Source organism: Copidosoma floridanum, unplaced genomic scaffold, assembly GCF_036245765.1.
Source record: "Copidosoma floridanum isolate Cflo_tuat_1 unplaced genomic scaffold, Cflo_Japanese_pri ptg000017l, whole genome shotgun sequence".
Lineage (NCBI taxonomy): Eukaryota > Metazoa > Arthropoda > Insecta > Hymenoptera > Encyrtidae > Copidosoma > Copidosoma floridanum.
The window spans coordinates 4,039,831-4,054,283 of record NW_028321894.1 but is presented as its reverse complement, the minus strand read 5'-3'; the positions used below and the strand labels follow the sequence as shown (position 1 = coordinate 4,054,283).

At 46.8% G+C, this 14,453-nt stretch overlaps 1 protein-coding gene across 1 annotated transcript in view; it reads left to right on the top strand.

The window, feature by feature from the left end:
- The window catches only part of LOC106644845 (uncharacterized), a 2,208,360-nt gene that overhangs the window by 831,720 nt on the left and 1,362,187 nt on the right, over positions 1-14,453 (top strand). The gene's annotated exons all lie outside the window — the stretch shown is intronic.

The window sequence follows — 14,453 nt, the reverse complement described above, 5'->3', positions numbered from 1 at the left end:
AGGTATGACTGTTAGAAGAACTTGTGTCACTTAAGTAAGTTTGTCTAATTCAATAAATGATGTAAGCTTTACCAACTCTATTTTGTAACTACGTTGAAATCACCTTGAAATTTCAATATAATAATATATAAATTAATTTGAAACCAATACTATCTCAATATAAGATTTCTAATCTTTATTTGTTATGTGTAATTATGAATTTCTATTTAAGTTCAGTTTTAATTAATATTTACCTAACTCAAAAGATAATTATGTTCTAAGTATGGTATTATAATTAGACATTAGGCGCGTATTTTAATTCATTCATATGGGCTGTTTCAGTTTAACCGTCCTTGAGATCGATTTTTACATTTTAGTCGCTCAACACTTCCATAATTTCGTAGTGGCCAGAGTGGTGGTCATCAAATTTTCTTCTTTTTGGCTCTTTTAAAAGTAAGGCTACATCTCCTATATTTAAATTTTTCACGTTTGCCCTTTGATCATAATATAACTTAGACTTCTCCTTGGCCTCCATGAGCTTTTCCTTGGCCGTGTGTTGTGTATAATTTAACTTACTTTATAATTTATCTAAATAATTTGCGTGAGTTTCTTCTTTTATTATGCCCTACAATTCCAAAAAAAGCTGTGCTCTTTATGCCGAAGTATAAGCTCCTAAGGGTAAACCAGTGGCCAGAGTAAATAGACGTATTGTATGTAAATAGCGCAAATTTACCACGTATCCCAGTCACTTAAATCTGTATGCGTTTTTAAATACTCTACCAATGAGCAATTGCTTTTTTTATTGCAACCCGTGGACTGTGGTTAAAAAGCAGTTGATTTCAATTGATTGATTCTGAAAAGTTCTGTAATACGTTTCAACAATTGACTCTGAAAGCTAGATCCTCAATCAGTTTTTATGATACTTGCGCAGCTAAATCGGCAAATAAATTTCAAGGTAAAGTGAGTGGCCACTTTTTTGGCTGTTGCGTCAGGCCAAGAAAGGGCATCAAAGTATTGAGTCAGGTTACATTGGATCGTTAATATATGTTGATTACCAATGCAATGGTGGGAAGTGTACCTTCTATGTCCATTTCAGACTCTTTAAAGGCTTCCTTAGTCACAGTAGTAATAGTCATAGAGAGTTTTGTTTTTACGTAAACTAATTTTTTTTTTTTAGCACTCCATGCATGTTGGTACGTACTCCAATATATCCTCTTTTATCCTGTCACAAAAATATTTATTCGCGTTTTATATTTCATGTTTTTAATATTTCCCTATATTCTCCAATGAAAGGGTCATGAGCTTTACTAATTATCCCTGGTCTGTCGTCATGCAGGGGAATGGTAACTTCACTGGTACAAATGGTCAGTCTTAGGTTATCCTGATTTTGGTCATTTTTTAACCAGTATTTTATAGGTAGCCAATGCAGTTTGTCTAGTTCATTTCTTACCTTGCCAAAGCTGTGATATGGTAGCTGAAGCTATCACGTCACTATATACCTATACATATTGGGCAAGTCATCGGCGGCTACCGAGTCCTATAATGATATATATATTTTCTATATATATACCCATGACACATTATTTAGTGTGTGTTCTCGGTGCCGCGGACTACGAGCCAAGAGAAGAGAGAAGAAAACCAGAGGAGAAGAGAAAAGTTGAGCGTGTGTAAGGTGTGTTTGAGTGAGTATGCGTGTAAGAGAGAAAAGGGGGGATAAATGAGCTCGCGAAGCATTGGAGGAAAGTGGGGGAGCTCAGTTTTGAAACCTCCAATTTCTTACTGGTTTTTAGGAGTGTTTTGGAGGTTCCTTAGACGTAACGGGCAGGGCGCGCGCACCGATATAGACTGGCTGCATAGTGCAGCACAGCGGTACGGCACGGTTGAGCATAGAGAGAGGATAGCGGAGAGCAAGGGTTTTCAAGAGATAGGAAAGTGACAGGTCCAGGAAGTAGATTGCACGGAGGAGCTGAGGGAGCCGATCGAGGCACCGTTATCGAGGGAATTCCACCGCGATTAGCCGAGTAAGAGACAGAGAGAGGTGAGAACACTACCCGCAAAGAGCAGAGGAGCCGTCGACCGGGGGATACCAGCTGAGTCAACAGCGAGGATAATCAGGAGGTAAAGTTATAATATTAGGGCACCGGGTGGTAGACTGAGCAGAGAATCAGGACGATTCGAGGGTGAGTGAGTGTAGGAGAATAACCTGTGTCAGTGGCGCGGGTAAAAGAGCGGGTAGAGGCGCAAGGGCTGAGGTCGTGTGAGTATCGGGTATAAGAGGCGAGGCGTGCTTGAGAGTGTGTATGTGTATGCGCATGGGTAAGAGGTCGGAGTACGGGCCACCGTTAGCTAGGTCAAGGTGAAGGCCAGCGGAGGACGATCGGGAGGCGTCCGTGCCAAGACATCCACGACGGGAGCAGAGCACAATATATATATATACATACATGTATATAAAGATAACGGCATAATTCTATATAGAGGAAGAGAGAGAGAGAGAGAGAGCGGGCATAGTGTGAGAGCATTGAGGAGGAATAAATAGCGCGTGCGCGCTGTGAAAGATATATCAGTGTTAGTGTCAATAATTCGTGTCCTCAGTTTTCCCCTTTTTAATTTTCTTTAGGGAGTGTCCAGCGTTCCTGAGCCAGACACCTGTGGCCAACCTCCCGGAGGAGAGGTATCCAGTGAGTAGGGATACAGTAAGTGACGTAAGTGAAAATTTTGTGAGGGGATACGGGACGGCTGTCTTTCGGCCGAAAAATCCTCGTCACAAATGGCATTCCTTGTGGGGAGCACGTCACAGAATTAGGAAGGGACCACCGGGGCATAAAATTTTCAGTGTTTGAGTGAAAGTACGTGTGGATTGAGAGCGATTGCCGGATCTGAGGGAATATTAATAGAGTTAAGAAATTATTTCTTATTGACAAAAGTTGTCATTGTTTTATATATACATATATATATATGGTTATAGAAATAAGTTTAATTATATTTTTTTTGGCGATTTGGGGGTGAGACCGTCGGCGACAAGTGCGGGTAGGCTACGATACACAAACAGTGTATCCTCGTTAGGTAGAGTCGTTTAGTGTTTCTAGTGCTTTCTTGTATTGTAGCGTGGGACAGCAAAATGGCGTCACATGAGGATACCATGCAGGCGCTGGTAAATACGCGAGAACTGCGTGCCCTCAGGCGTAGTACCATGCGAATGCCGCTAGAGGCGCTAGGGAGAGATTCAGTTCTGAGAGGATTTAGCGTAGAGGGAACAGAGGCTACCGTGAGGGATAGGTCTCTTCGAGTGTTGATACTAGAGATGGAGCCGGACAATGAAAGGGTACCGTGGTACGAGGAAGACGTGCCGGCGAGAGCGGAGGAGGGGCAATTAAAGCACAGTACTCCACTGACGATCCAACTCAGTACCGCTGGCGAGTTAATACATAAGGAGTTATCACGGGGGGATAGGTCGAATTCCGAGAGGCGGGAGAGTCTGGCACCTCCGCCTGAGCCAACTGCTACGGGTTCTACGAGAGAGACACCCGTGCCAGGGTCATGGAGATTGGAGAGCAGAAATGTGGAAGTGAACGAGTCCAGAATAGAGACGGGACCACGGCGATTGAGTGAAAGCGATGCTAACGGGTAAAGGCCATTAACGGACTCTCGGGTACCGACGGTGACGACAACAACATACACTACGACGTATACGACGCCGGTCACCACGTCAGTAGTAGGGGGAGAGAATAGACCCAAAGCAGGGAAGGGACAGACGCGAACCATCACTATTGATCCTAGCCTGCAGAGGTTTCTGATGGCAGGCCTTCAAAGAGAACAGACTTTTAGTGCGACTACCTACACCCTTGGCGGATGCCTCTCTGCTCCACAGGGGTTATCCCAGGAGGTGTTAGAATATCTCGCGACAAATTCTTCAAGGTCGATGCCAGAGGATAGGTCTCTCTTGGAGGCGCAGGGACACCAGAGGGCCCATCAGGGTCAAATAGGGGGCAATAGGGGGATCAGAGAATCAAATCTGGCAGCCTTAACTGATACTCAGGTACCCCTTAAGGGAAATGGGGGGACCCCGAAAATTAAATTAAGAGCTCAACAGTCGATTATGAAGAAATCCTCGCGGGATTTTTCTTTACGGAACCAAACAAACCGAAGTGAATATTTCACCCCGGAACCGATAGTAGACGCGGATGATTTAAATTCAGAGGAGAACGGCTACGATAGTGAGGGGAAAGCTAACGGTCTGAGCCAACAAGCAGAGGAAGAGTACAGGTTGGTGTGTGCGAAGATTAGAAGAGATTTAGAGAAGAGATGTAAAGAAGAGTTGAAGAAGGGTTTCCCCAATAAGCGCGAGTATTTTAGGCCCAGTAAGAATCCGAGTGGAAAATCTACGAGCGAAGAGTCAGGCACGGAGGAAACTCAGTTCAGAGGATTACCTTTCGCCCAAAAGAAACTGGCGCCGAGAAAACCCAAGAAGGGAAGGAACAGGCGTTCAGAGACGGCCTCCGGTGACACTCTTCCTCTCGGGGGAAAGGGGCACCCAGATCACCAAAACGCCAGATCTTGGCCCGAACAACAGACTCACCAGAGGAGACGAGTAAACTCCCCCGAGGGGAAACGTGAGGATCGGCACGAACCCAGAGGAAATGAGTGGCGTAACGAAGGGCAGGGACAGCAGAGACCGAACTCCAAGGACGAGGAGATTCTGAGCGAGCAAAATAGTCTCAGGGAAGGTTATAGGACGAGCGGTCCCCGGTCCCAGGCCGTCAAACTTCTGAAAGGTTGGGGAGTGAAGTTTTCGGGGAAAGATAGAGGTAAGGATGCGGAAGAGTTTTTAGAGCAACTGGAGGATTGTCGAGGAAGTGCGGAATTCAGCGACCGCGAGCTTCTAAGCGCGCTACCTTGCGTTTTGTTAAAGGGGGCTAGCCGTTGGTTCCGTACAATTAAGAGAGAGTTAGGAGATTGGGAGGGATTTAAGGTGTCTTTCAAGAGACAGTATATTGGAGAATATGATGAGGAAGATCTCTGGGATGACTTGCGCTGGCGCACGCAAGCCAAAACCGAGAAAATCGCGGTGTATTTATCGAAATTCAAATACATCGTTTCAAGATTCACGGTGCCGCCCTCTATGAGATCGATAGTAGAACTGGCACGACGGAACTTGCTGCCAGAGTATGGCCGGGCGATGTCCGATAAATTGATCATGAGTCTGGATGATATCAAGACCTATGGTTTGTGGTGGGAAAGGCAGAGGGAGCTGGATAGCCACTATGTCCCGCCACCACCCGCGGACAAGATGCACGTGCCGGGGGCAGAATTTTCCGGAACTTCAGCGGTCAAGGCAAAGATTGCGAGCGTAACGGAAGTGAGTGATAAAGAGGAATCCAAGGAGAAGAATTCCTCTATCCATAAAGAAGGAAACAAGGAAAAGAAGAAGGGTAAAGGGGGAAATAAGCTAGATGGCGGAGATAGTGAGGTTAGAAAGGGGACGGTGGGTAAAGAAGGGGGCGGATCTCCGTTCTTTGACCTTCCCTCGGAATTGATTGCAAGCTTTAACCAAGCTCAAAACCGTCCACCATGGGCCCAGTACGGGAGACCGATGCCTTGGAACAATCAGGTGGCCTTCCAAACCCCGACTAACGTCAAGGAGGGGAGTCAGCCGATCAGCACCACGGTGACTGGGGTTCAACCAGGGATCATCCCTAAGCGGACAACTGGCCAGGATGAAGCTGGAGGGGGAAACGGATTTAATACCACGTGTTATACCTGCCGGGCTGTGGGTCATCGCTCAGCGCAATGCCCAGAGGTGCTCTGCTACGCGTGTGGGACCAAGGGACATCTGGCCCGAAATTGCCTGCTAAGAAAGCCCCCAGTGGATCCCAAGCCTAAGCCGACCGTCAAGTGTCAGGTTTGTGGAACTCCAGGGGTAGCTTTTTCGTCCTGCCCCAAATGTGCGTTTTGGCGGAAAACAATGGTAAACGGGGCGTGCGGGGGCCAGAGTTAAACGAGTTAACTTCTGCAACCCCCGCGTTTCGTCCGAGGATAGAGTAAGAGAATAATAGAATTGAGACGAGACATAGAGGAGAGGTTGAGAATGAGTTAAGAAATTCCGTGACATTTAAGGAAAGTGAAGGGAAGAGAATCGATAGTGATAAAACGTGGATCATTGGAGGGGGTGGCCAATTAGCCTTGGTCCCTAGAAGGACTCTCTAAGAACCATCGAGTAAGAGTAAGGATAAACGGTCCGAGGCACCGTCAAAGGATACGCGCGGGCAAGTGGCTACCAACGTTCAAGACGTGGCCGAATTCTCTCGTAAAAGCCTTGAAAGGCTGAGAGAAAAGAGTGTTAATCAAACGTGAAAAGATGATGATCCGAGATGGCAGTCACGGGAAAGAGAGTGAAAGCGGAAAGTAAATGCGAAAAGTGAGTCGATTTGGTATACCAAGGAAGTGTCAGGTCCTGACAAAGACTTTGACGTTATTGTGGACAATTTCGAGAGGGAAGAAGACTTGAAAACCGAGAGAATTCGTTACAGCGAGGAAGTCATCGAACCGAACTCTGAAAATGTCCGGACGACGACCGATTGGGAAATCAAGAAACAAGAGAGGGGTGAGCGATTGGTGTCGGGCCGAGATGAAGGGGAACCGCAACAGATTGATGTCGAAGACCTCCAGGACTTCTCCGACAAGGCTTTTGGAGACCAGTTGGAGGACCAACATTTTCGGGTAACGAGCTCAGAGGCAGTTCTTCGGGAGAAGGACGGAGCGTCGGGCTGCAGTCGGACTACCCTTCCCGAGGTTAGTGGCGAGCATTCCAAGAGGAGCCAGGATAGAGAAAATAACAACCAAGAGATCCAGCGAGAGGATGTGGCGGGTAGCAATAGCAAAAATAGACCTTATCTGTCGGTAATGTTAGGGGGCCAGGAGTATAGTGCCCTCCTTGACACTGGAGCTCAAACGTCGCTGGTGGGATCCAAACTTGCCGAACGATTCCGTAATAGGTTGGAGCTTACTAATGCGGCCATTGTTAGTGTGAATGCCACATTGTCACGAGTCTTGGGGACTTTGAAAATTAGCTGTAAGATTGACGGTCATGTACGAGAGATACAGGCCCGGGCAGTCACCGATATCAACCAAGACATGATCTTGGGACGGGATTTCCAGGACAGGTTTGATATGGATCTGCGATTGGGTCGAGGGATATTTCAGGTGTTCGAAGGAGACTGGCACTCGTTTAAAAATATGGGGGACGCACCCAAAGGCACCCTTCATGCTGAATGCGCTGGTATTAGTGAAATCTCGACAGAGGAGCGCGAAAAGATCGAACGAATGGTAGATGAAATCTTAGGGTCAACCGAGAAACCTCTAGAGAAGACCCCTCTCACAGAACATGGGATTGAAGTTACGGTCGACAAACCCATACGCCACGCGTATCGACGGATGTCCCCAAAAATGCACGAAGTGGCCGTCGAGGAGGTGGAGCGGTTGTTCCGAGAAGGAATAATAGAGAGGTCCGCAAGCGATTATTGCCTGGCTCCCGTATTACACAAGAAGCCAGATGATACATATCGGTTCTGTATCGACTTTAGGGATCTGAATAAGGTAACCAAGCGGGACGCATACCCTATGCCCAGCATGGATACTATTTTGGATAGGTTACGGGATGCTCGATATTTGTCGAAAGTGGACTTAAAGCAGGCATATCACCAGGTACCAATGGCAAGGACTAGTCGAAGGTTTACGGCTTTTGCAGTGCAAGGGTCTGGACTTTGGCAATACAAGCGAATGCCTTTCGGACTAAGTAATGCGCCTATGACCTTCCAGCGTCTGATAGATATATTATTTGGAGAGGAGTTGCGACCCCATGTGTTCGGATATCTGGATGACATAATTGTGGCTACCGATACGTTCAAGAAACACAAGTATTATGTGAAGTTAGTTTTGAAGAGATTAGCAGAGGCGGAATTATAAGTGAAGCGAGAGAAGTGTAAGTTTTGTATGCCTCAGTTGACATATCTAGGATTTATTTTGGATAGCGAAGGATTAAGGCCGAATCAGGAGAAGGTGGAGCCGGTCCTTAATTATCCAGAACCAACAAATGTCAAACAATTGTGGCGATTTTTGGGAATAGTGGGATGGTACTCGAGGTTTATAGAGGGGGATTCAGAGCTCAAAGTACCCTTGGTCAAGCTACTTCGAAAAAAACAACAGTGGGTTTGGGAACAAGACCAACAGGAAGCCTTTGAGGGATTAAAAATGGCCCTCACTACCGCTCCCGTGTTGGCGAGGCCCGATTTCTCAAAGCTGTTCGTTCTACAAACAGACGCTAGAGGATATGCCCTGGGGGCCGTACTCACTCAAATGGGGGAGGACAGGGAACACCCCATCATATATGTGAGTCGAGTCCTGTCACTTGTGGAGAGGAACTATAGTACCACGGAGAAAGAGTGTTTAGCAGTGATCTGGGCCGTTAAGAAGTTACGTCCCTACTTAGAAGGATACGACTTCACCGTTATCACCGATCATGCGGCTCTCAAGTGGTTAAGGAATTTGCGAGAACTGACGGGAAGACTAGCAAGGTGGGCTATTGAAATGCAGCAGTGGAGTTTCGAAATTATACATTGAATGGGGGCGCTTAATTATGTACCAGATGCTCTATCCAGACTATATGAAGAGGAGGAGATGGCGATTGGTACGTTTGAGGAGATAGTGGACCGAGAGTATTTAAGGTTGGTTAAGGAAATAGGGGAGGCCCCTCACAAGTTTCAAGGGTGGCGAGTGGAAGAGGATAGGCTTCATAGGCACCGTTACGATCCCTTATTGGATCCTATCGCATTCCCAGAAGAAAACTGGAGACTAGTGGTGCCAGCCGAGCTCCGGGAGAAGGTGATTTTACGAGGCACATTGCCTCCCCTCCAGTGGACATTTGGGAATAGAAAAAACGTACGACCGTATAGCCCGAGAGTATTATTGGAGAGGGATGTATTACGACGTAAAGAGTTTCATAAGAGCTTGTCCGGAGTGTCAGATGTATAAGGTGCCCCAGACCGGTACTTAGGGTCTAATGGGGAAGCGAATAGTGGAAAGGCCTTGGGCCGTGGTGGCGGCCGATCTGATGGAATTTCTACCCAGCAAGAGCGGACATAGGTACTTGGTAGTTTTCAAAGATCTTTTTACTAGATGGATTGAAGTGAAACCTCTACGGAAGGCGGACGGGAGGTCGGTAGCGAGAGCATTCGAAGAATTGGTGTTATTTAGGTGGGAAACTCCGGATTTCTTCCTCACCGACAACGGGAAGGAATTCGATATTCTCGGATAGGATTCTGGGTTGGTGGAGCTGTTTGATGAGGGACTTGAAGAGGAATTGGGCAGGTCCTTGGAAGGTGGCGAAGAAGGGTCCATCTTACAAGAAGCTCAGGACAGACCACTCCCCCACTCATGTGAAGGAGAAGAGGAATCCGATCCCGAAACCCACTCCACTTTCCTGGTTCCCTCGGGATTCCACCAACGGCCCTCACGATCCCCGGTCCTGGAAAGGGAGTTTGACAATCTGGTGAGCCAGATGGGGACGTTGACGACTCACACCACCTCGACCACTACGGTGTCGAAGCCCTCGTGTGGATGGTTAGTCTCCACGGGGACCCACGGTAGATATTGGTGGCCCCCCTCTTAAGGCTTCCAGGGAAGCAAAGACGTTGCCCCGACCCAATCCCCAGAAGGAGGATCCAGTCTGGATGACCAGGGGGACAACTCTCAATTCCAACACACCGACGAGTTTCCTCAGAAGATTGCAGGCGTAAGGGAGACTCCCCAGGGCCCCGACGACGCTACTATGACTGAGGCGAAGGCGGAAACCTTTCGGACATACGTCCCCATCCAACCCAACGAACGAAGGCCTACCAAGGAAGAAGAGAGTTGGGATGGAGCTTTCCCGGTCCACCCGAAGCCGAAAGGGCTGGGAAAACTAGAGACCATTCCCGAGAAAACCCCAGTGAGGAAGGGACCCGTTATCAAGAGGACCCAGATATTTCCGCCTCCGAATCGAGCAGTCACGGAGCCGTCAAGGGGACCTCCAAGGGTCAAGACCATGGGCACCATCTTTGGTAACTTGCTGCCCATCCCAACTGACCCCACTCAGGATCCTCCACCGTTCCGATGTTTCCACTGCTGGCAGCCTGGACACATCGCCCTCCAGTGTCCCCGGCCACCCATCTAGCATTGCCGTAATTGTGGACGTCGGGAGGTGGACGGAGTCAATTGCCCTCGATGTGGACCAGAAGAGGAGCGTCGACGGTTGGAACGGAAGAGGAGAGTAGAGGAGGTCACCACGGACCCGGGCGAGATCGCTGATCTAGCTGCCCGTTTGGACTTAACCCGGGAAGGAAGGCCTAGACGACTCCTACATCAGGGCGAGTACCCCAACTGATTTCAAGACCACTGTCGGAAGTATTTGGCGAAAGAGGCCGGAGTGAATAGAGGGGAACGGGAGGAGGCGAAGACCCAAGAGGTGGAGGGAAGGCGGATCTTTCAACTTCCGGATTTGCGAAAACGATTGGATGAGCTAGGGGCAAAGAAAGGAAGAATGGAGGTATGTGGTCGGGGCCTCCCAGGAGAGCCAGAGCGAAGGGAAGAGCGTGGCCGAAAGGAGAGAGAAGAACAAGAAGAAAAGCGAAAAAGAGAGAAGAAAGAAAGAGAAGAGCAAGAAAGAAGACAGATGGAATATGAAAGGAAGATGAAGGAAGAAGAGAAGCAAAGAAGAGAGAAGAAAGAAAGAGAAGAGCAAGAAAGAAGACAGATAGAATATAAAAGGAAGATGAGGGAAGAAGAAAAGCGAAGAAGAGAGAAGAAAGAAAGAGAAGAGCAAGAAAGAAGACGGATAGAATGTCAAAGGAAGGAGAAAGAAGAAGAAGAGCGAAAAAGAGAGAAGAAAAAAAGAGAAGAGCAAGAAGGAAGACGGAGAGAAGATCGGAAGAAGAGAGAAGAAAAACAAAGAAGGAGGAAGGGAGAAGTAGTTAAACTAGAAAAAAGGCGGCTGGAACCAAGGAATATGTCGAGGGAATTGGATGAAACGAAGGAAAGGAGAAAACGGGGAAGCCAGAAAGGAGGGTGGACGGAGCGATGGAATCAACACATGGCTGAACAGACCCGGAGAAAAGAGGACGAGAGGAAGGCTCAGGAGGAGATAGAGAGGAAGGAAAGGGAGGAGGAAGAGAGGAAACGGTGCGAAGAACTGAGACAGGTAGAAGAATATCAGAGAAAACTAAAACAAAGGATTGAGGAGACGCGGTTGGAAGATATCAAAATGAGGAAGGACCGGGATCGAGAGCAGCGTCGTAAGAAAGAGGAAAAGGCAAATGAGGAGAGAAGGAAAAAGGAAAGATAAGATTGACGCGACGCGAGGCGGTCTCGACGACAATCGCGGTGGGAGAATGAATCTCACTCTTCGGGGTCAAGAAGGGACTCATGCTCTACCCATCGAAGTCACCGATCCCCTTCGGGGAGGCGGGACGTCCATTTCCGTAGTGGTCGATTAGAAGCGGCCCTACAGCTGGTCGAACGCATCGACGGCTTACCGTCCTCCACTAGACAACGGGTATTGGATGGTACCTTCCGAAAGTCGTCCTCATCGCCGTAAAGAGATAGATAACTGGAGGCACGAGGGTAGGTGAGAGAGGGGAATATCAAGAGAGAGAGAGAGAAGATCAAGAGAGAAAAAAAGAAGATCAAGAGAGAAAAAGAAGATCAAGGGAGAAAGGGAAGATCAAGAAAGAAAGAGAAGGGAGAGTTCATAGGGACAGAGTCGGTATGGATAGAAAGCGAGAGAGGAAGAGGGATTTTTATTTTTCAGAAACTAAGACCAGGAAAGTAAGAAAGGGAGTAAAGGTAATGAATAGGGGAAACCCTGGGCCAGGCTAATGATTATTTGTTTCAGGCACACCAAGGAACCCACGAGAGGCGAGTTAAGGAACCATCGGGGGAGAAACCTCCAGGTAAGCGTTTATTTTTCCATTAACTATATGAGGTAGTCGCCAATGATAGACGGCTTTAGACATTCGGGGAAATGTCTAGCCTATGGGGGGGTTTGTGACGTGGTAGCTAAAGCTATCACGTCACTATATACCTATACATATTGGGCAAGTCATCGGCAGCTACCAAGTCCTATAATGATATATATATTTTCTATATATATACCCATGACACATTATTAAGTGTGTGTTCTCGGTGACGCGGACTACGAGCCAAGAAAAGAGAGAAGAGAACCAGAGAAGAGGAGAGAAGTTGAGTGTGTGTGAGGTGTGTTTGAGTGAGTATGCAAGTGAGAGAAAAAAGGGGGGATGAATGAGCTCGCGAAGCATTGGAGGAAAGTGGGGGGGCTCAGTTTTGAAACCTCCAATTTCTTACTGGTTTTTAGGAGTGTTTTGGAGGTTCCTTAGACGTAACGAGGAGGCCGCGCGCACCGATATAGACTGGCTGCTTAGTGCAGCACAGCAGTACGGCACGGTTGAGCATAGAGAGAGGATAGCGCAGAGCAAGGGTTTTCAAGAGATAGAAAAGTGACAGGTCCAGGAAGTAGATTGCACGGAGGAGCTGAGGGAGCCAATTGAGGCACCGTTATCGAGGGAATTCCACCGCGATTAGCCGAGTGAGAGACAGAGAGAGGTGAGAACAATACCCGCGAAGAGCAGAGGAGCCGTCGACCGGGGAATACCAGCTGAGTCAACAGCGAGGATAATCAGGAGGTAAAGTTATAATATTAGGGCACCGGGTGGTAGACTGAGCAGAGAATCAGGACGATTAGAGGGTGAGTGAGTGTAGGAGAATAACCTGTGTCAGTGGCGTGGGTAAAAGAGCGGGTAGAGGCGCAAGGGCTGAGGTCGTGTGAGTATCGGGTATAAGAGGCAAGGCGTGCTTGAGAGTGTGTGTGTGTATGCACATGGGTGAGAGGTCGGAGTACGGGCCACCGTCATCTATGTCAAGGTGAAGGCCAGCGGAGGACGATCGGGAGGCGTCCGTACCAAGACATCCACGACGGAAGCAGAGCACAATATATATATAAACATACATGTACATAAAGGTAACGGCATAATTCTATATAGAGGAAGAGAGAGAGAGAGAGAGAGAGAGCGGGCATAGTGTGAGAGAATTGAGGAGGAATAAATAGCGCACGCGCGCTGTGAAAGATATATGAGTGTTAGTGTCAATAATTCGTGTCCTCAGTTTTCCCCTTTTTAATTTCCTTGAGGGAGTGCTTAGCGTTCTCGAGCCGGACACCTGTGGCCGACCTCCCGGAGGAGAGGTATCCAGTGAGTAGGGATACGGTAAGTGACGTAAGTGAGAATTTTGTGAGGGGATAGGGGACGGCTGTCTTTCGGCCGAAAAATCGTCCTCACAAAGCTTACCGTTGCAATTCCTAATTTTATCAAGGCGTCTTATAGTCGGTTCAAATAATTTTTAACAGATACGATGGAAGGTATATCTACAGCCTGATGTTTACAAAGAGTAAAAAAATTAATCGACCGTTATCTAGCTCTGTCATAAAATTTGTGATATTATTTTTTTTCATTATTAATTGGTCTTTCAAAAAGTTGACTTGAAAACTGCAGGAGTTACAATAGAATTTATAAGGTGGTTTTTGGTGCATCGTTTAAGTCGATCGGCACCTGATGAAAAAAAGAGGCCAAGTTAATAGTAGAGAAAAATTAACAAATGTTTGAGATAAATTAGGAGGCTGAAAACCAAAGATCACCTCAAAAACTCCATTGTAACACCAGCATTTTTTAAGTCATCTTTTTAAAAGACCAACTAGTAATGAGAAAGGATAATATAGCTATTTTTATGACAGAGCTAGATTACGGTCGATTAATTTTTTAACTCTTTGTAAGCATAAGGCTGTAGATACATTTTTATCATATCTGTTGAAAATTGTTTAAGACGCCTTGATAAAATTATGAATTGCAACGGTAAGCTTTGGCAAGGTAAGAAATAAACGAGACAAACTGCATTGGCTACCTATAAAATACAGGTTAAAAAATGACCGAAATCAAGATGACCTAAGGCTTACCATATGTACCAGTGAAGTTACCGTTCCCCTACATGACAACAGACAAGGGATAATTAGTAAGTCCCATGATTCTTTTATTGGAAAATATAAATAAATATTAAAAACATAAAATAGAATCGCGAATAAATATTTTTGCAACAGGATAAAAAAGGATATATTGGAGTACGTACCAACATGCATGGAGTGCTAAAAAAAAAAAATTAGTTTACGTAAAAACAAAACTCTCTATGACTATTACTACTGTGACTAAGGAAGCCTTTAAAGAGTCTGAAATGGACATAGAAGGTACACTTCCCACTATTGCATTGGTAATCAACATATATTAACGATCCAATGTAACCTGACTCAATACTTTGATGCCCTTTCTTGGCCTGACGCAACAGCCAAAAAAGTGGCCACTCACTTTACCTTGAAATTTATT